The sequence below is a fragment of the Papio anubis genome, chromosome 19, assembly GCF_008728515.1.
Source record: "Papio anubis isolate 15944 chromosome 19, Panubis1.0, whole genome shotgun sequence".
NCBI lineage: Eukaryota > Metazoa > Chordata > Mammalia > Primates > Cercopithecidae > Papio > Papio anubis.
This window is the reverse complement of record NC_044994.1, coordinates 58,057,747-58,080,060: the sequence shown is the minus strand read 5'-3', so window position 1 is coordinate 58,080,060 and position 22,314 is coordinate 58,057,747. Positions and strand designations below refer to the sequence as shown.

General features: G+C 32.3%; 1 long non-coding RNA gene across 1 annotated transcript in view; it reads left to right on the top strand.

The window, feature by feature from the left end:
- The window catches only part of LOC103879799, a 47,337-nt gene extending 25,256 nt beyond the window's left edge, over positions 1–22,081 (top strand). The window contains exon 3 of the long non-coding RNA XR_004180101.1: positions 21,875–22,081. This is a non-coding gene — a long non-coding RNA (uncharacterized LOC103879799). The remainder of the gene's footprint in view (positions 1–21,874) is intronic.
- The last annotated feature ends 233 nt before the right edge of the window (positions 22,082–22,314 follow it).

Below are 22,314 nucleotides of genomic sequence, written 5' to 3'. Positions count from 1 at the left end.
ATGACCTATCTTTACACATCAAAAATCTAGAAAAAGGAGAAAAAACTAAACCCAAAGTTAGAAGAATGACAGACATATAAAGATTAGGGCAGAAATAAATCAACGAGATTTAAAAAACTGTAGAAAAAAATCAACCAACATGGATGAGCCTGGGTAGCATTATGTTAAGTTAAATAAACCAGACCTAGAAGGACAAATACTGGATGATTGCACTTACAGGAAAAATTTTAAAACAATCAAATTCATAGAGGCAGAGAGTAGTATGGTGGTTAGCAGGCACTGAGGGTGGGAAAATATTGAAAACCTATGGTTAAAAGGTAAAAAGTTTCATGAGAGATAAATAAGTTCTGTCGATCTGCTATACAGCATAGTGCCACTAACTGACAATAGATCTTGTTTGAATTGTTCTTACCAAAACAAGCAAAGAAAAACAAATACTAATAATACGGAAACTTTGGGAGTTTATGAATGTATTTATGACCTTGATGGTGGTGAGATTTTCTCAGTTGTATGCTGACCCTCAAACTCAAGATGTATACATTAAATATGTACAACTTTGTATATGTCAATCATACCTCAATAAAATAGTTTTTTAAATCATGTCACTGCTTTTTTAGCTATTGCTTTTTCTTTTTATTAATATTATTTTAATTGACACAATTATATACACTCATGAGGTAAAATGTGATGTTTTGATATGTGTATACAATGTCTAATAAGTTGAGCTAATTAACATGTATAATACATTATTGCTTGATAGTAACCCTCCTGTGCAATAGAGCTCAAAATTTGTTCCTCCTGACAGAAACTTTGTACCATTTGACCAAAAACTCAGTCCCTTCCTTCTCCTCCCCCAGCTTCTAGTAACCATCATTCTACTCTTTATTTCTATTAATTCAACTTTTTTTGGTTCCACATATAAGTGAAATCATGAAATATTTGTCTTTCTGTGCCTGGCTTATTTCACTTAGGATAATGTTCCCCGGGGCCATCAACATTGTTGAAAATGATAAAATGTCCTTCTTTTAAAGGCTGAATAGTACTCCATTGGGTATATGTACCACATTTCCGTTATGCATTCATCTTCTAATGGACCCTTAGGTTGTTTCCATATCTTGCCTCTTGTAAATAATGCTACAATGAACACGGGAATACAGATATTCCTTCAACATATTAATTTCAATTAATTGCTGGAGCATATGGTAGTTTGATTTTTAGTTTTTGAAGAACCCTCATACTGTTTTTAACATAACAACTCTACTAATTTCATTCCTACCAACAGTTTACAAGTCACCCCTTTCTCCACATCCTAGCCGACACTTTAAAAAAGATGATAATATTTTTGATAATGGCCATTCCAGTAGGTGTGAGATGAGATCTAATTGTTTTAATTGGTATTTCTGTAATGATTAGTGGTGCTGAGCATTTTTGCATGAATCTCATGGTCAGTTGTGTGTCATACAATTGTATGAGCAATTGTATTTTGAGGAATGTCTTTTCAGGTCCTTTGCCCACTTTTTCATTGGATTATCTTTCTTTATAGTTGGTTGAGTTCCTTACATATTTTTGGATATTAATGCCTTGTCAGATATATAGTTTGCAAATATTTTTTCCTGTTTTATAGGTTATCTCTTCTCTCTGTTGATTGTATTCCTTACTGTTCAGAAGATTTTCAGCTTGTTGCTATCCCGTTTGTCTATTCTTGCTTTTGTTACCTGTGCTTTCAGGGTCATAACCAAAAAATCATTGCCCAGACCACTGCCATGGAACTTTCCCCACTATGTTTTCTTCTAATTATTTAATAGTTTCAGGGGATTATATTTAAGTCTTTAATCCATTTTTCAGTTGATTTTTGTACATGGTGCAAAATAAGAATTCAATTTCATTCTTCTATGTATGGATATACAGTTTTCCCAACATAATTTATTGAAGAAAATGTCCTTTTCCCATTGTGTCTTCTTGATACCTTTGTCATAAATTATTTGACCTTAAATATGTAAGTTTATTTCTGGGCTTTCTGTTCTGTTCATTGATGTCTCTGTTTTTATACTAGTATCATGGTGTTCTGATTACAATAGATCCATAAAAAACTATTATAACTGATAAACTAATTCAGTAAAATTGCAGGATCAACAACATGCAATAATCCATAGCATTTCTATATACTAATAACAAACTACCCAAAAGAGAAATTTTTAAAAATCTATTCTATTTACAATAGCAACAAAAAATAAAAATACTGAGGTGTAAATTTAATTGAGGAAGAAAAAGACTGTGATACTGAAAACTAGTAAACACTGATGAAAGAAATTAAATAAAAAAATATAGCTGGTTGTGGTGGCTCACACCTGTAATCCCAGCACCTTGGGAGGCTGAGGCAGATGGATTGCTTTAGGTCAGGAGTTTGAGACTAGCCTGGACAACATATTAAAACCCCATCTCAACAAAAAGTACAAAAAATTAATCATATATATTATACATATTATAAGTATATTATATATATTGCATATACTTATATATGTAATATATAATATATAAGTGGAAAAACATCTGTGTTCCTGGATTGAAAGAATTAAGATTATTAAAATGTTGCATCACCCAAAGTAATACAGATTCAATACAATTCATATTATAATTTTAATGCCATTTTTCACAAAAATAAAAAGAATCCTTAAATTCATATGGAACCACGAAGGACCCCAAGTGGCCAAATGGTTTTGACCAAAAAGAACAAATCTGGAGATATCACACTCCTTGATTTAAAAATATATTATAAAGCTATTGTAATCAAAACAGCTATTAATTCCTTAAACTCAGCATAACTGGAGACAAACTGTTTCTGTTTTTGTTGTTGTTGTTGTTGTTGTTGTCATCATTTCACCCTCTCAATCGAGTTTTTCCTTACTCCAGGAAGATTGGGGAAGAGAAAATAAGTTTATTGTATTTGTGTTTAAAACATTAAAATAGTTCAAGGGGTTGATCATCAGAGCAACAGACTTTTCATTAGGTTGAAAACTGTCATTTTATTTAGAGAATTACATAAATGGAATTTTTTTGCTATTATGATTTGGGAAAGGAAAGTCTTTGTATTCAGTCTGGGAAAATAAATGTGATATGCAAAGCTACGCAAATTCCTCTGAATAAGACACTAAATATTTAGAATACGTAATATATACTATACTATAATAAATACCTTGGCAGTCCCAAAGAGAGGAAGTTTAAGTGGAAATATACTAAAAGAAAAGACATTTTTTACAGCTATGCAACATGCCTTTAACCACATCCTGGTTAAAGGGTGACCAGTGAGAAATTTCCAGTGGCAGGATTATATGAGGAGCTTTTAAGAATTATATAGAATATCAAATGAGAATACAATGAGAAATCTCCTTGTTTGGTTTCATTTCTCACTTTAAAAAGGTTAAACATTTTTCACCTCAATATATGTCTTTTTTTTTTTTTTCTGATACTTTATTTATTTGCATGTTACCTGGTATTCCAAACCTAGAATGCTTGCTGGATGTCATAGGGTGCTCCAAGTTTTCTATTTTTGGCTCACCATATTTAAGGTGTTACCCTATTATGCATAGAGGGAAAAGCCTCGTCACATCTGCATTCCAGCTTCTGGGAAGTGACAAACAGAAAGAAAAGAATAAGCTCTTATACACTGAAAAATGTGTCCAGAAATGTGGGTGTCAAACTTTTTCTCCTCGTCCCGTAGCTGGAATCAATTCATGTGGCAAAACTTCACACCAAGCGCTTAGCCGAATATTCTATTACTGTGGAAGAGAGGGGTAGATATTATCAGGACCTCTAGAAGTCTCTACCATATATTTTGCACATATAAATTATATATAGACATGTATTTAATATGTGAATATTTATAAGCAAATAGCCCATATGTTGCATATATAAATAATTATGTGTGCAATCAGGTGAGAATATGAGACAACATTTTTTTAATTTCAGTTTTCTGGTTTCAGAATGGAAATTGTCATATTCTCATTTTGTGGTAATTATAATCTGATGAAACTATATGAAACTAGAGTAGTTTGTTAAACACTTATATACTATTTACTTAGATTCCACAGTTATTTAAGTCATGATCAAACTTATTTCATCTCTGTGCCTATTTATTGCTGCCCTCACTGAAATGCTATGAGGCAAGTCTCAGAAATCATGTCATCCATAAAATCTGCAACTATCAGTTTGAAAAGAAAATGGCTGTTATTGTTATTAATAGTACTATAACACAATTATCACAGCATGTTTTAAAAAATAATTATTGTATCCCAGAAAATGAAGATGAGGTCTCTAAACAGCAAAGTGTGTCATTTAAAATTATCAAACATCATGAAAATTTTTGAAAAGAAAGAGCAAAAATATAGTGTCAAGTGGTAGAGATACTAATCTCTGACTACTCAAGTCAAGCACATTTAAGAAGTTTAAAGGATTTATAAGCTTAAGAGAAATGATATTTTCCTGAAAAGTATATTAAATATTTGCTTTGTAGTTTGTCTATACAGCATGAAGTAGTAACTTAAATGAGCAGATATGTTTAAGTATTGAAAGGAAACACTGTTAAAGTAGAATACAAATATGGATTAAAGTACTTATTTTGTTTTTTTTAATTACAGTAACAACTTTTCAATAAAGAGCCCAGAAAACTCTCTGTAGCATAAATGAGTAATATATTAATTATGAAATAAAACCTCAAAAAAGGGACAGATTATACAGAAGGAATGAGATAAGTATACCATATTGTTAATTGTCTTATCTCATTTTTTTAAATATATAAATTCTAATTTTTAGATTCTATATTTGACTCTCCCTAGATTTCTGGGCACTTTATTTTGATATTAATTATTTCCTAGACATTATTTTATTACTATAATAAAACTAAATGAAGATGATCTTGTAATTTAAAATAATAGAGGCAAAGAGAAAATTCACTGCATTATCTAATAATGTCTACTTTCACTTGCACAATGTATTTCGTTGTTACTATATGAAACATGGGTAAAACTTTCAGAAGACGAAAGACCGAAAAGATGTATCTTCTGACCCAAATACCCTTGCAATATTGTATGACCAGGAAATGCTTAAATATATTTAAACATGTGCACTTCATGTAATATCAGTTTTTATTTTTCTAACTACTTGTAATGCATGACGTACTTTACCTCTTGTAATTAGAAAACTAAGGCTGTACAAAACTGAACCAGAAATAATAAATTATAGTGATCATAAGTCTTTCCAAATTTACTTTCAGTTTTTATATTTATTTTTATTTAATTATGCTTTGTGTATAGTTAGATTTTAGTTATGAAGTCAAAGTCTTGAAAATTGAAATATTTTCAAAATGCAAAAAGGCTGAAAACACTTTTTAAAGTCTAAGTCAACAAGTCTCTATGGAGATTAAACATAATCCACTTTAAAACACAGTAAACTCTTCCTGAAATTGAGGTTTAGTTTTAATATCCGTGATATTTAAACATGTATATTCAATCAAATTGTTTGCTAGAGAATGTAGGTTATGATTTTATTAGAATAGGAGAAGGCTATGAAACCAGTTTAAATGCACAAAATGAAAATCTGAGAACAAACTCAAAGATGTGTGACGAAGCAAGAACAATTCTTGTGACTTAAATTTAAATTTTCAAGTTAATATTTATAATTTAAATTTCAAATATCCTTGTCATATTTTATAGCTATTTTATCGCCATCAGGAATCAAAACAAAACTGAAGGATATTTAGGGATTTCTAAAATACTTATGCTCTTTTTTACATTATTATCATAATTATATGTTCTACAAGCACGCTTTTTATAATGTGTAGGAAAGGCATGCCAGTTTATTTATTTGAAGATGGTTATTGCCAACACAACAACATGTATTCTCATGTACAATGCTTATATTGAAAAGCAAATATAGCTCATACTGAGAAAGAAGCAAACCTGAGAGGTATTCATGCATTCTGAAATTAAGAAGTATTGGAAGTATTAGTAGATTCTAGTTTGCACTTTCAAAAGGATTAACCATTGTTCATTCTGGAACTTGATATCCTGGATCTATTTTCCTTTTTCTCGTTTCCTCCAGACCTTGTCATCAATTATCTTAGTAATGTATACATCTATATCATATTTATTCTTTATATATGTTTTTATTTACCATTTTAGTGTCTACATATAGTATGCTGATTATTTTTCTTACATTTGTGTCATTATGTCTGTCTTAAGTTGTAAACAATTCTCTAATAAGAATAAATTTATGTAAATCATCTTTACATTATAGTTTAAATACCACAATGTATGAATGCTGTTTTGGTGATAATGATGCCACATAAGTAAATTATAGACATACATAATAATTGAAATTTGGTGAACATATGTGTAATATGAATGTTGCAATATGTAGGTTAAACAGAAATGTTTGTTGAATCATATTAAAATAATAATTCACAAGGAAACCATTATTGTTTGTTTAAAAGATGTTGATTGATCTTTGTTTTTATTTGATTTGAGCCTAGAAATAAACTAAGAGTCTTTGATCTTGCCTTATTCTAATAAAATAAACCTAAATTTAACTAGAATCACTTTTCAATGAAGCTGCTTTCCTTTTTTTTTGTTTTGTCTTGTTTCTCCTTTTTTTTCTTTAATTATTATTCTTTAACTTCTAGGGTACATGTGCACCACGTGCAGGTTTGTTACATATGTATACATGTGCCATGTTGGTGTGCTGCACCCATTAACTCGTCATTTACATTAGGTGTATCTCCTAATGCTCTCCCTCCCCCCTCCCCCCACCCCAAGACAGGCCCTGGCATGTGATGTTCCCCATCCTGTGTCCAAGTGATCTCATTGTTCAATTCCCACCTATGAGTGAGAACATGCGGTGTTTGGTTTTCTTTCCTTGCGATAGTTTGCTGAGAATGATGGTTTCCAGCTTCATCCATGTCCCTACAAAGGACGTGAACTCATCCTTTTTTATGGCTACCTAGTATTCCATGGCGTATATGTGCCACATTATGTTAATCCAGTCTATCATTGATGGACATTGGGGTTGGTTCCAAATCTTTACTATTGTGAATAGTGCCGCAATAAACGTGTGTGCATGTACCTTTATAGCAACATGATTTATAATCCTTTGGGTATATCCCCAGTAATGGGATGGCTGGGTTGAATGGCATTTCTAGTTCTAGATCCTTGAGGAATCGCCATACTGTCTTCCACAATGGTTGAACTAGTTTACAGCCCCACCAACAGTGTAAAAGTGTTCCTGTTTCTCCATATGCTCTCCAGCACCTGTTGTTTCCTGACTTTTTAATGATCACCATTCTAACAGGTGTGAGATGGTATCTCATTGTGGTATTGATTTGCATTTCTCTGAGCCAAAATTGACAAATGAGATCTAACTAAACTAAACAGCTTCTGCACAGCAAAAGAAACTACCATCAGAGTGAACAGGCAACCTACAGAATGGGAGAAAATGTTTGCAATCTACCCATCTGACAAAGGGCTAATATGCAGAATCTACAAAGAACTTAAGCAAATTTAAAAGAAAAAAATCAAACAACCTCATCAAAAAGTGGGCAAAGTATATGAACAGACACTTCTATGAAGAAGACATTTATGCACCCAACAGACACATGAGAAAATGCTCATCATCACTGGCCATCAGTGAAGCTGCTTTCTTACCATGACATAGTAATCTCTAGCTTATTCCAAGAATAATATTGAATTAAATGATGACTTGATTATCCAGGAATCAGCCAATATAGGTTATTCTACAGTTACAACTGACACCCAACTATCAGTGGCTTTAAAAAAAACAAGGGTCACACAACCCCATGCTCCACAATATCTGCCCTCAAAGGTTTTGTATCACATTTTCTATTATTTACCCACATCCCCCACTGGCAGAGAGAATATATATTTATTCTCTCTGTTAATTATAAACACTGTTATAAGTTTTATAAATGTAAATACAAGCTCATTGTGTATGGAGAGGAAAATATTAAAACACTCCTCTAATTCCTCAAAGTATTCTGGGTTGATTCCAGGTACCTACTATTTTCTTCCATTTATTAGTTTGGTTGCTAAGGCCCAGCAAGAGATGAAGATGGTGCATCAGTAGGGAGCCCCTCTGCTGGTACTTTCCATCATTTTATCTGTCAGTAAGCATGTACAAAGTAACTGCAGAGAGTGGGGTTAATTTGTTACTACAGGTTGCTACTGAAAAATGATAGCAACATAGGTGCCACCTGAGGTCCACATCTTAGAGTATATATTGTATCACTTATCTGATGTGCAAAGACCCAAATCATGAATTATTTTTAGTTTTGTTTTGCCATGACCTTTTGTCACCTAAATCCATTTACTATCTTTGGCCACAAAATAGTCACAATAAACTCAATACTGAGTAAAATATCACAAACTACCACACATACATCAAGAAATACCTCAAAGAAAATTCTTCTAACTTTGAAAAAAATGTTTCAGTACATTTTACTATACAAGCTAATACTCTAATTTAGTAATCTTTATGAAGAAATAAATTTGTAGAATTTAGAAACACTCAACATTGATACTAAGGTCATCTTTCTTTTACTGATGGTACTTATTCCCCCAATTTAATTATTGATGGTTTTATTCTAGGAATCAACTGCTTTCTAAAAAGGTCTAAATTTTACTATTCAGCTGGACAAGCCAAGTGATGGTCTTCCACACCTGGTTGTCAGGGTTCATAGCACAGAGGTTTGACAACAACAAACGACTTGAATCAAGAGAAACAGGCAGGTCAGAGTGTAAACTCACACAGCCAATGAAACTGACAGAGCCAATGCAACTGAAACAATTTTTGGGGACGGCAGGTCTTGAAGAAAGGCTTGACTCTAAGAAAAAAAATAATAATGTAGCTTATCTCTCTGACAATGAAAACTTTTCATGCCTTTGACTTTTCAAATTCATTAATTCAATTTTTGTTTTTTAGTGTGATGTCTGTATTAACTATTGTTGGTTTCAATCATCTTCATAACCTTAGCATATTTTTTTTCTGCATATTTAAAGGTTTACATTTCAAAGACAGTACTCAGGTCCTTTTCTGCATATTTATCTTGAAGAGCTTAGTCTTAAGATTTCTTGCTGTATTTAAACATTATCTTCTTGAGAGATAACTTTGATGCATAGAATCTTCAACTTAGATATAAGTGAGTCATTCAGACACAACTTTCATTATACTGCTCCAAAGGCTATGGAATCATTGAAGATCAATATAGACAGTCCACAGAAAATTTTTACTCTTAAATATTACCTTTATATTCCCTGCCTATTTCTACTTTTAGTAAGCACCTTACTCCAGAAGCTGGTGAAATACATAAATATAATTAAAATCCTTAAATCTTTAACATATTTTCAATATGCAAAGTTAGGAATATAATCAAGGGAAATAAATTAAAATTTAATATATTGCTTTAAGAAATGGACACTTCTAAGACCCATCAGTTATACAGATGATATGTAAAAATTAAATAATCAATTTATCTTGTGGAATGGCTCAATAAGTAAACAGTGCAAATCAGCATTTCCCATGGCTTGTTTTAAGTATCATGATTTCAATGAGAAAACGTATGAAAAAAATGTTTTCTTCCATTATCAAATATTTGGGGAGCCTATGTACTGTACCTTTTTGGAGATTTATTTTTCAAATAGTTGTTTTAAATACTGCTCAGACAGTTTTCAATATAGTGACTTGTTAATTTTATGTTATACAGTATTTACCAAAGTTATTTGTTCATCAGGCTATTTTTTCTTTTAACTTATTGACATTCTATGAGATATGACTATCTATGTTAGCTAAATGACTTTATCCAAAGGAAACTAAAAACTTTTCATATCATTATGACAAGAAGTAGTTTTGCAACTTGGAGCAAGGCATTACTTAAGTTATGTTTATAAACTCCAATAGATGCTGAAAATTAGGGATGCTATACCCCTCGATGTTTACATTTCAAAGATGGTACTCAGGTCCTTAAGAAAGACATTTCTGTGTCACAGAGCTCATAAATGGACTATCTGGTTTTTAAATTAATGTATACACATTTCAAAGGAAGGAGAGAGTATTTATAATTACAAATTTTCTAAAGTAAGGGCTTTCAGAAAAAGGAGGGAAGAAAAATCTTATTCATATTTTCAACAGGGAGAGTTAATACTTAAAAATTTTGTATTTGTCCTTGCACTACTAATAGATTGTAGCTATTTTTTATTTTTATGGTGACTACAAAAGAGATAATAATTGTCTACCTGGACAATCTAAGACACTCAGTTTTTAAAAGATACTATTGAATGAAGAAGTAGAGTACATTCTCAAGTAACATAGTCAATCACCAAAAATACAGTTTTCATGTATATCAGCAATACTAAGTTAAAAATACAAAAGGTTAAAAAAATAACAATATAAAGTTCTCAGGAATAAATGTAATAATTACATTGAATCATTATGAATAAAAACCATTATACACTATTAAACTGTATGAATAAAGAGTTGAATAAGAAAGGAAATTATATAATATATAATCTGTGACTAAAAGAATCAGTATTAAAGGATGGCCAATGCTTTCCACAGCTTTGTCTCTTGGTTGGCTCAGTACTTTAAGGTTTTAGCACTAAAAGGCATGATCCTGGGAACCTCTTCATTGTCCATGAAAACTAAGATCACGGATCACCTTTCATTCTTCTGCCTTTCCTTCCTGCATTCATCTCTCCCTTTTGCTTTCTTATATCCATGTTATAAAATTAAATTAAAACAAACCTGCAACAAGTTAACCAAATAGCATTGGAAGGTGAAGGAGGGAAAAGGGAGGCTTACCTTATCAAATATTAACTGTGTAGCCAGTCGGGTCCTTTCAGAAGCCAACTCTGAGATGATTTTGTTGCCTTTGGGAGCCACATCTGTGAAAGGGAGAGAAAGGAGGCAGGAGTGGGCTCAGGGAGAAGTGGAGTTGCAATATAGCCCCAAAGAAAATCAAAGGACCTTAAAGGAAGTCTGCTGGAACCTGAAGAACCCTTCAGGGTTGTCCCATGTTGGATCTGGTTAATCAAGATTTTTATATTTATGCAGCTGAGATAAAGCAAACTTGGCCAAAGCAGCTCTCAGCATTTGAAGGAGCAGTGCCCAGCAGTGGGGAGCAGAATGTATGTCCCTGAATCAACCCCAGAACTTGACTAGCAGTTTACATTAAATTAAAAAACTTCCAGAAGAAATGAGAGAGAGAGAGGTAACAATGGCACGAAGTAGAGAATCCATAAACTCATCTGTGTCTACAATAATTTTCTTCAAATTAGACATGGCATGTTTAAGAATGGGTAAACAAAAAACGTGGGAAAAACTGAAGAATTCCTGGAAGGAAAAACGAAGCTCTATCCCTGTCTCACAACATGACCTTTCACTAAACTTCAGATAGGCACTGCTTAAATTTGAAAGAGCTCATTAGTGCATACAAGCGAACGACATTTATAAAACAGAGGTGGGGATAAGGTCTTTAAAGGATCACATCTAAGCCTAAAAACACAAGTGGATTTTAGCATGGGGAATTTTAAAATATATATATTTCCAAAATAATAAAATTAACGGCAGAAAATAACAAATAGAAATAATTATATAACCTAAAATAATAATAGTTAACTAGTGGTTTTCTTGAGCCAGACAATGTTTATTTATTAATTTTTTGTTCCATATTTCTTTATTTTTCACTGTAATTCTATGAAGTGGATCCATTCTTCATTCCTTTTCATAAAGACATGTAACTAGTAAATATCAGAGCCTGAATTTCAGCCTGGGGCATCAGGTTCCGATAGAGGTCACTCTAAAATTCATCCTATTGCCTAGAACAAGCAAGTAATAATAGTAATCTTATTAATGTCTTTAATGTGTAAAGAACTTGCTTGAAGGAGATAGGAAAAAGATCCACCGTGATAAAAAATTGAACCAAGATCACAAGCAAGTATGCCCCAAAAATAAAAATGCAAAAAAGCAATTTAGTTATGGGATAAAATTTATGACATTTTAATATCTCAATATTTGAAAAATAAAAGTCATATATCACAAGCATTCAAAAATAGGAATTGCATAAATTATTTTTAAGCAGTAATGCAATTACATAAAATATGGAAATTTAAAAGATTTTTTAGAAGAACAGCAACAATGTCCAGGCACAGTGGCTCACGCCTGTAATCCCAGTACTTTGGGAGGTCAAGGTGAGTAAATTGCTTGAGCTCAGGAGTTCAAGGTCAGCCTAAGGAACATAGGGAAACTCTGAATCTACCAAAAATACAAAACATTAGCCAGGCATTGTGGTGAACACCTGTGGTCCCAGCTACTCAGGAGGCTGAGGTGAGAGGATCACTTGAGCCTGGGAGGCAGAGGTTGCAGGGAGCCAAGATCATGCCACTGCACTCCAGCCAGGGCAACACAATGAGAACCCATATCAAAAAACAAAAATTTTGGAAGAACAGCAATAAGAAATTATATTAATAAATATAAAACATATGCACATTTACATATTAAAATTAATATATAAAATATATTAATATAATTTCAAATTAGTGATGATTTGAGAGGTTTAGGATTATAACAATTATTTTTCCTCTTTGCTTATCTGTTGTTTTTTTCCCAATAAAATTCAAGTATTTCTTACCATACAGGAAAAATATAATTTACATTTTAATACTTATTTTCAGTGTTGATATTAGTACCTTATTTTATATTATATTATATTTTTACATTTTATATTTATTATTTACATATGAATGTATTCATAGTTATATTTTCAAAAAAGGTTGTAAATTTATTTATTATCTTTTAAAATTACACACTACATGTGATCTCTATTATTAATGTTATTTTACGTGTTAGTAATTGGCAGAGATTAACTTCAAATTAACTTAGATTCCTATCATAAGTATGTGAGTTTCTTGATAAATTATGAGAGTCCAAGAGTAATATTTATGCCTTCAAATGGGTGCAATATTATTTTTAATCACAAGATGAACTGTAGTTTATTATTTTTACAACTTTGGATAATAAGTGAGTAATATTTAGGGGGATCATATTTTAAATACAAAAATATCTTGAGTTATCTCAAAAATTAATAGATTTACTAAAACCTGTGAAGGTCTTTATTTATGAAGTAACTGTCTTTCCTCCAGGCTATCCACAGATACAATGAATCGCCAAGTGATACTGTTCAACCTGAGAAATTCTCTAAAGTCTATAATTTAGCAACTGGAATGTGCTCATGATATAGGTATACATTACATTTTATAAAGTTACAGATATTGTCTGTACTGTTCAATAAGATGTCCTCCACAATTAGCAAAACACGTATGGCATTGGTAGGTTCCCACTAAAATATGTTGAATAAATTATTAAAACTAATATATTTGCTTAAGTGCATTTTCTAACCCTTGTCAGTAATTATCATTCTTTAAAGCTATAATTCCAAAACAAAAAAAGCAAAAATCACTACTCAGAGAAATCTGGAATGAATAAAAATCTGGGCATATATATATATATGTGTGTGTGTGTTAAATTATATATTCATATATTGGAAATTATGTATTCATATATTGGAAATTATATATTCATATATTATAAATTATATATTCATATGTCTGTGTGTGTGTGTGTGTATAGATATATATGAAGTGCAGGCAGGAGTATTCCTTATGGAAAACTGGGAAACAACGTACTGCCAGTTCATCCAGGCTGTTTTTTATGTGTATATATATATTTTTTTCTTACACTCTACCAGTATAATCAAGTGTTATTCATAAACAGTGCAGGATTCCTGTTTTAGTCATTATCTTATCAATAAAAAGATAGTAATCAGTTTTACAAAAATGATGTATTTTTCTTAAAACATGATATTTAATAAAATGTTCATGAATTTGTCATGTATTAGTATTAAAGATGCACATTTTTTTCTCTGAAAGGAATTACTGTATTTTAGAATAAATAATTGCCTACATTGTTTTAATAGAGAGAGAACCTATGGCCAAAAGCACTCATAATATTACGAAACAAATATGTATTGGCCAGAATCACTACTGGACTAGTAACTCTCTTTATTGAGTGAATATATTAGTGGTCACTAAGCCAAAAATAGTTACACTTGCTTTATAGAATGGCCCAAAGTGACAGAGGACAGAATAACACTAACAGGTGACATTTTAGAAGGTGATAACAAAAAGATAAAGAAACTACAGTTTTCTCTCTCTTGAAAAACCACGTAATACTGATACTTTAGCAGCAGGTTTTACAGATGAAAACCAATCAACAACATAGCTTATCTCCTGCTAGACTGGTGGAGGGGAGAGAAGGAAGTAGATATAATAACATTTGGAATTAAAAATATGAGCATATAAAATTACAATGAAAATTTTAAAATATAAAAGAGAACTTTAAAGTTTCACCTAATAAAATGATGAAAGTGAAAAATCTGCAACTAAGATTTCAAAGCTGAACATTTCTTAATTACTGTCTGTCAATTAAAAGCCAAAAGAATTATTCGGTATTGTATTCATTTTCTATTGCCATCGTAACAAATTACTACAAACTTAATGGCTGAAAACAACATAATTTCATTATGCCACAGTTTCTGTAGGTCTCATGGTTTCAGCTGGGTCATCTGTCAAGGGTCTCGCAAGGCTGAAATCAAAGTGCGGGCAGCAGTATTCCTTACTAAAAAACTGAGGAACAATGTACTCAGCTCATCCAGGCTGTTTCCTGAGTTCAGGTTTTTTTGCAGTTGCAGAACTGAGATCCCTGTTGCTTTGCTGTCAACCAGGGGCTGGTCTTTCCATCTAGAGGCTGTCCTCATTTCTTTCATGTTTTCCACATGACCCACTCTAGCAAGGGCAGGTCAAATCCCTTTCACACTTCGAAACTTTCTTTCTCTGTTGCCTTCTTCAGACTCAAGTTGGATATTGTTCTTTAGGGTTCATGTGATTATATTGCATCCTCCAGATAATCCAAAACAATCTATTTTAAAGTCCGTAAGTCTAATGACGTCTTCAAAGTTCCTCTCTATAAGTTTCAAGGGTTAGGAAGTAGACATCTTTGAGGAACTATTTTGTCTACCATAGTCTATTTCATTAATAGCACTTTACATAACACAAAATTTGATCCATATATTTAGTGGCTATTCGATAGGGTATTTTCTGGATCTAAATCACTACTAATAATAGGCAACAAGCTCATGTGTCCATGTAAGGTTTTGTTTTTTTTTTCTGTGCCAGGCAATATTCAAAATATTATACATATATCAATAAATTTAATCTCTACAACTAAAATATTGGCAGGTTCTATTTTCTTAAGTTGTCTTTAATATTATTTTTGTAGGGATAGGGTCTTGCTATGTTGTCGAGGCCGGTTTCAAACTCCTGGCTTCAAGTGATCCTCCCGTTTCTGCCTCCCAAAGTGCTGGGATTACAGGCAGGAATCATGTCCAGCCTTAAGTTCTGTTTTTATCTCTATTTTATCCAAGAGAAATAGAGGTAAAATAACTCACCTAGGATCATTGAGCTAGTAAGTAGTGTAAATGGAGTGGTTTGGTTCCAGAATCAACACTCTTAATCACTCTACAATTCTGACTTCAAATATGAGAAATTGGGTTGTTTTAAAGAATAGAAAAATAGGAATGACTATATGTATTCTAGATGGAAAAAAAGTACAGTAGTATAAGACAATGAACTACAATTATTAGAATAGTTATCTATCATACTTCATTGAATCTCCTCACTTTGCCTGCACGTAACTTGATTTATTACATGCATCAGTTCACTCAAAATCTACCTCTTGGGGGAGCTTTCAAGGTACTCAGATTAAAGAACATTCACAAAACCACGCTGCCAAACTGACAGCTCTCTGCTTCTACATTTTGGATTCCCAGCTATAGAATATCATAGTGAAATCTGGTAGCCAATGACAGGTTTAATAAAGGTAAGTTTATTGAGTCAACAAAAACATTCAAGCAAGCCAAAATGGACTAATGTAATTTAATGTTACTCAGAACAGGTGATAGCGTTTGAATTGAAAAGTATTGTAAATAGTCAATGTAAAGAGGTAAAAATAAAATTTCACTATTCAGATATCTTTAAATGCCAAGGAAGAGTTAAAGATAAATACAAAATATTATTTTACACTGTGAGGCAAAACAGTATAGAGGTCTGAGGTTTTGGAGTCAGAGAGGCCCTACTCCATAACCTCTATTTATTACCTATGCAATCTTACATATTTTCATTCACATGTAAAAATTTTGTTTCTATATATAAAAATGGACTTCATAATATGCTAACAAACATTGAATAATATTGCCATGAGACTTAAAATAGCTAAACAATGCAAATTTCTTAGTTCATAGTACATATGAACAAACTATGATAATTGTTTTAAAATATAATATTTACTTACAAAGCACTAAAGGGATATTACTGTGAAATTAGAATCTCAAAATTATGACTTATTTATTGTACATTTTTAATCATATTTTAAAAATACATACAGTAAAACCAACCTGTCTTAATAGCTGACAACAGAGATTAGTACTTTACCTTAACAGTGTTCATCGGTAAAATTTATATTAATATTTAATTATTTATTCATTTATTATTAGATTGAATATTTATTGAGCTATTTGATTACCAGTTGCTTACAATTTAGAATGTGGAGAAAGGGAAATGCAGGGATAACTGTGATACATTGTAAAATGTGTTATATATGTGGTAGCATAGAAAAGTTGGAGATTAAAAAAAAGTTTTACCGAGGATCTGACAGATGTTCTGCAAGTGACAGAAAGTCGTGAGTAATATTTAATGAAAGTCATATCTTATAGCAAAAGAGCGTTCTGTCAGGGAGGGGGAATGGAGGTGGAACAGCTGTTACAACGAGAGTGTAATAGGTTTTAAGGATATAAGAAACACTTTTTGGAGGTAAGTGAGTGGCTATGTTAATGAATAGAAGAGGAGATATTAGAGAAATGTTTTGAGGCAGGGTTTAAATAATTTACTAAGTGGATTGAGGATATGATAGAAAGTAGGAGTTGACATTGACACCAAAGTTTATTTCATCAATAAGGTAGATGGTGAGTTTCTTGAGATAAGAAACAGAAGATGGCAAATTTATATAGGAGAATGAAATCTGCTTAATTTGATATATCCTTTGAAATGGAGATATTAATATACATAAAATACCTTATATTTACTAGATGAAAGAGAATCATATCTTCACATAAGAAACAATGTTTCTGTGTACAGTAAGCTTATCATGGGCAAAGTTGCAATCAAGTTTGAAATTGGAAGAAATCTTCTGAAATTTGTCCTAAATTTTAAATGACTTTGAGGAGCATAAACTCTTACCAAGACAAAGATATTTACTTAAATTATCAAGCCCCATATCGGAATAAAATTAATCCCCAAGTTTTCACACACACACACACACACACACACACACACACACATCTACATCACAAAAACAATCTAGATCCTTCCACAAATATGAATTTATATTTAAACAAACATACCACATTGAATATTGCCTGCATTTTCTAATATGTAAAAAGTAATCACTTTATGGTTATATATCATAATATCTACAATTAAGGAAGAATCACGAGTCATTTTTGGTTAAGTAATTAATTTCAATTAAAATTAATTTTTCCTTAGGACTTACATGGTCTACCATCTAAATGGCAAAGGGGGAATTTTAAAAGGAATAATAGAAATGAAATAGAAATTATGTGTGTGTGTGTGTGTGTGTGTGTGTTTGTGTATGTTTTTCTCGCAAAAGCTGTTTTCTTAAAACTCCTCACTAGAGCCTACTAGACAGCTCTTCTGACCTTGGCTGAGTGTCCTGACTTGGCTGGCTTTCAGCTAACCTAGAGTGGTTTCCCTGTAGTGACAGCAATGACTCAGGTCTATTTTGTAAACCTCTCATTGTCCAACTGCAAAGCTTGGATCTGTTCTCATAACAATGGAACAGTCACAAAAGCAAATTCCCCAATGTGCAAGCCTATTTCACACTTTTGGTGTGGCATATCTACTAGCATTGCATTAGTCAAAGTGACCACCGAGTCCCAAATCAAAGCATAAGACTTACTGCCCTGCCCTTAATGGGAGGGCTTTGCAAACTTACATGCAAAGGTTGCAGGTGAAGAATGGAGTCCATCAATTTTAATCTGACACAACCTGCTGCCTATCAAGAATTGTTTAGGTTCTGAAATATTCCCCGACTTGTGAGTTCACAAGTAAACCTCTAAGCCTGCCTCAGTTTCATCAATGCTTCCAGAAGATATAAGATGTCGGGACAGAAACAAATGACAGTTATTACTCACAGTAATAGCAGAGACCAGAATATCAGTATATTTGTGTCCATTTTCTGCATCCTCATTGCCACAAGGAGATGAAAAGAAGAAGAGCTGGCACCTGCACACATCATGGGTTGCATCAGATGAAAGGAACCCTGACCTTTGGGAACCAGAATCATTTATAATGTGCAATAAGCATGTCTGTCCTTAGCTCCAGAGGGAAATACTGACTCAATAATACAAAACTTTTCACCAGATCTGAATAAACATGAGAGATGCATGGAGAACTGTTTTCTAACAGGATTCAAATGTGAAAGTTGGATATTTTCTCAGTATTCTGCTGAGTGAGTTCCATTGTTTTTGAATATCAGTTTTTCTTTTTGTATCTCCTTTATTTTGATAAAATATTTTCTCCTACCAGTTATTAAATAATAAAAAATAAGACATACATGTTGAAAACTTGAATGTTTTCAAATGCCTTAAAGAAAACAAAAAAAAAGATGAGCCCAATGCCTTTGACAGAACTTTTGTTTTTTGCTTCTTATCTTTTTTAAGAGCAGTGTTTTATCAACTAAAAAATAAAACAAAAGTAATACCATACCAGCAACTATAAATGCTGATGGAAAATATAAACTATCAAAAGATGCTGAGTGCTTTAAAATCTTATTAGTACATTATTCTAAAAGAAGTAATTAAATATTAAGATTGGCATCATCCATTTCACTAATCAAATCTTAAATAACAAACTATTGTTTTATTTATCTCTATCATCTTATATACTCTGTTCCAAATATTTCATTGCAAGAGAAGAACACATCTGGGACTCCTTAAGTCATCCCTGGGCTGCCAATGATATCACAAAGTAATGGCAAGCATTCTTTTATTTTTCTCCAGTCTGAATATTTTTTCACACAAATGAAAAGAATTTTTGTGTGAAACTTTTATCATTTTTCTCTATTTTGTCCTACTTTTAACAAAATGACTTTGGAGACATAAAAGCTCTTTTTCTTGAAAATACGGTGTAAGAGAAGATCCAATAGAACATTCATTTTTTTGAAATGATCCTGTAATTGTTTGAAGTTTATCTGCCAACTATTAATTGAAACTTCAGCTGTGTGAGAGTACAATCATGATATTAGTTTTCATGTTTTCCTTTACATGAAGAAAAATCATTGCACTCACTTTATATTAACAGCCATGGTATTACAACATAATACTTTAAATAAAAACAGCTATTCATAGAAATATCGTACATTCAAAGTCACAAATATTTTAAGATCACACATAATTATGCTGCGGCAGTTATGTTCAGCATTGTCTTCTTTACCTAAAAACTAAGACGGTCATACAGAATATTCTGATAAAAGCTCAAGCTAGCATAAAAGATAAAGAGAAGACAAACAAGTGAAGCTGACTGATGTTAATCCATGTTTTGTTTCCTCAAAAAAAATTAGAAAATAATAAGTTAACTTAAAGGATTGAGTGTTTAAAAGTCATGATGATAGTGCATTTAATTTTTATTTAAATTTATTTTTCATATTTAAATAGGTTTTGTTTTGTTTTGTTTTGTTTGTTATGTTTTTCTTGGAGACAGGGTCTTGCTCTGTATACCAGGCTGGAGTGCAGTAGAACTATCACGACTCAATGCAGCCTTGAACTCCTGGGCTCAAACAATCTTCCCATCTCAGCCTCCCAAAAATGAAGCGGACAGATGTTTTTCAAATGTAGGATACATGCAAAAACTCATCTTCAGTTGATGCTGTGGTCCTGTTTATATACTGTGGACCTATTAGCTGTGGTCTGTTTATAGTCTCTTGCTGTCAAACTGACTCATAGACAAAATGATTGTCTTATATAACAATTACTATTTCAGAAGTGGTATATGCCATGTTTTCTTATGTATTGATATTTTCCAATTTTATATTGGCTTCCTTAGTTGCTTCCGTGTGGTTTATCTATATTTTTCCAGATAATAGGGGGAAAAAAGTACACATTCAGAACTGATTTTAATATTTTTGAAAGTTATTTAGTTTCCTAAGGATTTAACCAGCAACCAGTTAAAGTTTACTAACTGAGAAACTTGATTTGGATTAATATTATAAGGTTTTGTTTTATGTTTTGTTTGCCTTTCTCCACATTCAAATTAATTTTGGTGGTTCAGTTCAACAAAACATTTTGCAAATGACAGTAAACATTTTGCAAACTATTACCCACACATCATGTGTTCTTTAACGAGAACAAAATAAACATGCTTATTCAGTCACAATTATATTCACTCAATCAGAAACATCACCTGTCATCTTTTTAGGAAGAGCCACACTAGGGAGTCTGAGGAACAGCCTTCACACAGGCAGGTTTCTCAGTAATGGTTAGAATAACAATGCCTTTCTCTTCCCCAGCTGTAACGTTTGTCTATATTACTTCAAGAATCTTATCTTATGTTTTCCAAAAAACTTTTAAGTGAAACTTAGAAAAATTCCTGAAAAGAAGCAAAGTAGCTTCTTGGATTCAATATCTATGAAAATCAGTTTCGATTTCATAACATTTGACATACTCAGACCATGTAAAGAGATCTTCACAATTATTTGTTTCTCCCAAAGTCTCAACTCTTAAAGAACAGCTTTATGCATAAAAGATATAGTATTTTATTAATGTTCATTAACTAAATTAAGAATCATTTACAAACAGGCGGAAATAATTTTGTTGTTGTTGTTCTCCAGATTCAGAGGGTAAAGCTTTAAAGCACATGCAACAATTAGATAATTAGATAATTCGATTTTTCCCCCTAGAAACAAACATAGACTAATTAAGAGTACAGTGGAATTCTATACTATTACCTTTTCTCTGATTGTGAGAGAGGGTATTTCAGAGAGGCATATATTGTTGGATTTAACATGTTCACATTTCTTTGTCTATATGAATGATAATTTAATGTTCTGCCAAGACCGGGAAGAAATCACTAGTGTTCTCAAGTCAAATGACTGTTAGATGAAATTTTTGTGAGGAATTTTTACAAGAAATCTCTTTTTCTAATCGTTTCTTAGAGCTAAGTGTGAATGATTGGCACAGAGTTTAGAATCTAACATATATTTATATATGTATATTTGTACATATGCATACTAATATAACTGATGGACAAATAAAATATTTTCTAAAATGTATTATTATAGTTCCTGTACAATTAAGTGATTCAGTTTGTTAGATGCTCTTCTTAAGGCACTATATGTAGCATTCTTTTCTATTTCTGTTGAATGTATGAGAGGTAACCCCTTGATTGTCTGAGAGAGAGGAAGAAGATCTTCTAAAAGTATTCAGTTCCCAGAATATTGCTTTGGTACCAGCTCCTTGGTAGAGAGTTGTGGTGGGTTGAATCGCGTCCTTCCAAAATCTATGTCTGCACAGAACCTCCCAATGTGGCCTAATTTTGCAATAGAGTGTTTGAAGGTGTATTTAATTAAGATGAGGTTATACTGGGTTGGACTGGGGACCTATATTCATTGACTAGTGTCCTTACAGGAAGAGAAGACACACAGACACGTGAGGGAAGAAGCCCAGGTGATGATGGAAACACAGACTGGAGTGATGCAACTACAAATCAAGGAGCACTGATGTTTCAGGCAGCAGCAGAAGCAAGGAGAGAGGCATGGGACTCACTCTCCCTCAGAGCCCTCAGAAGCCTCCACGTCTGCAGACACCTTGATTAAACGATTCTAGCCTCCTCAATTGTGATAGAATGCATTTGTGTTGTTTAAGCCACTGAGATTGTGGTACTTGCTATAAGCAGTCCTAGAAAACTAACATAGGAGAGAATATTAATTAAGTAGGAAAGCAACAGATATATTTTACTACGATATTTTTTCATATTGAGATAATTGTTACACTTCTTACGTAAAAACATATGCGCTTGGCTAGGCTCAGTGGCTCATGCCTGTCATTCCGGCACTTTGGGAGGCTGA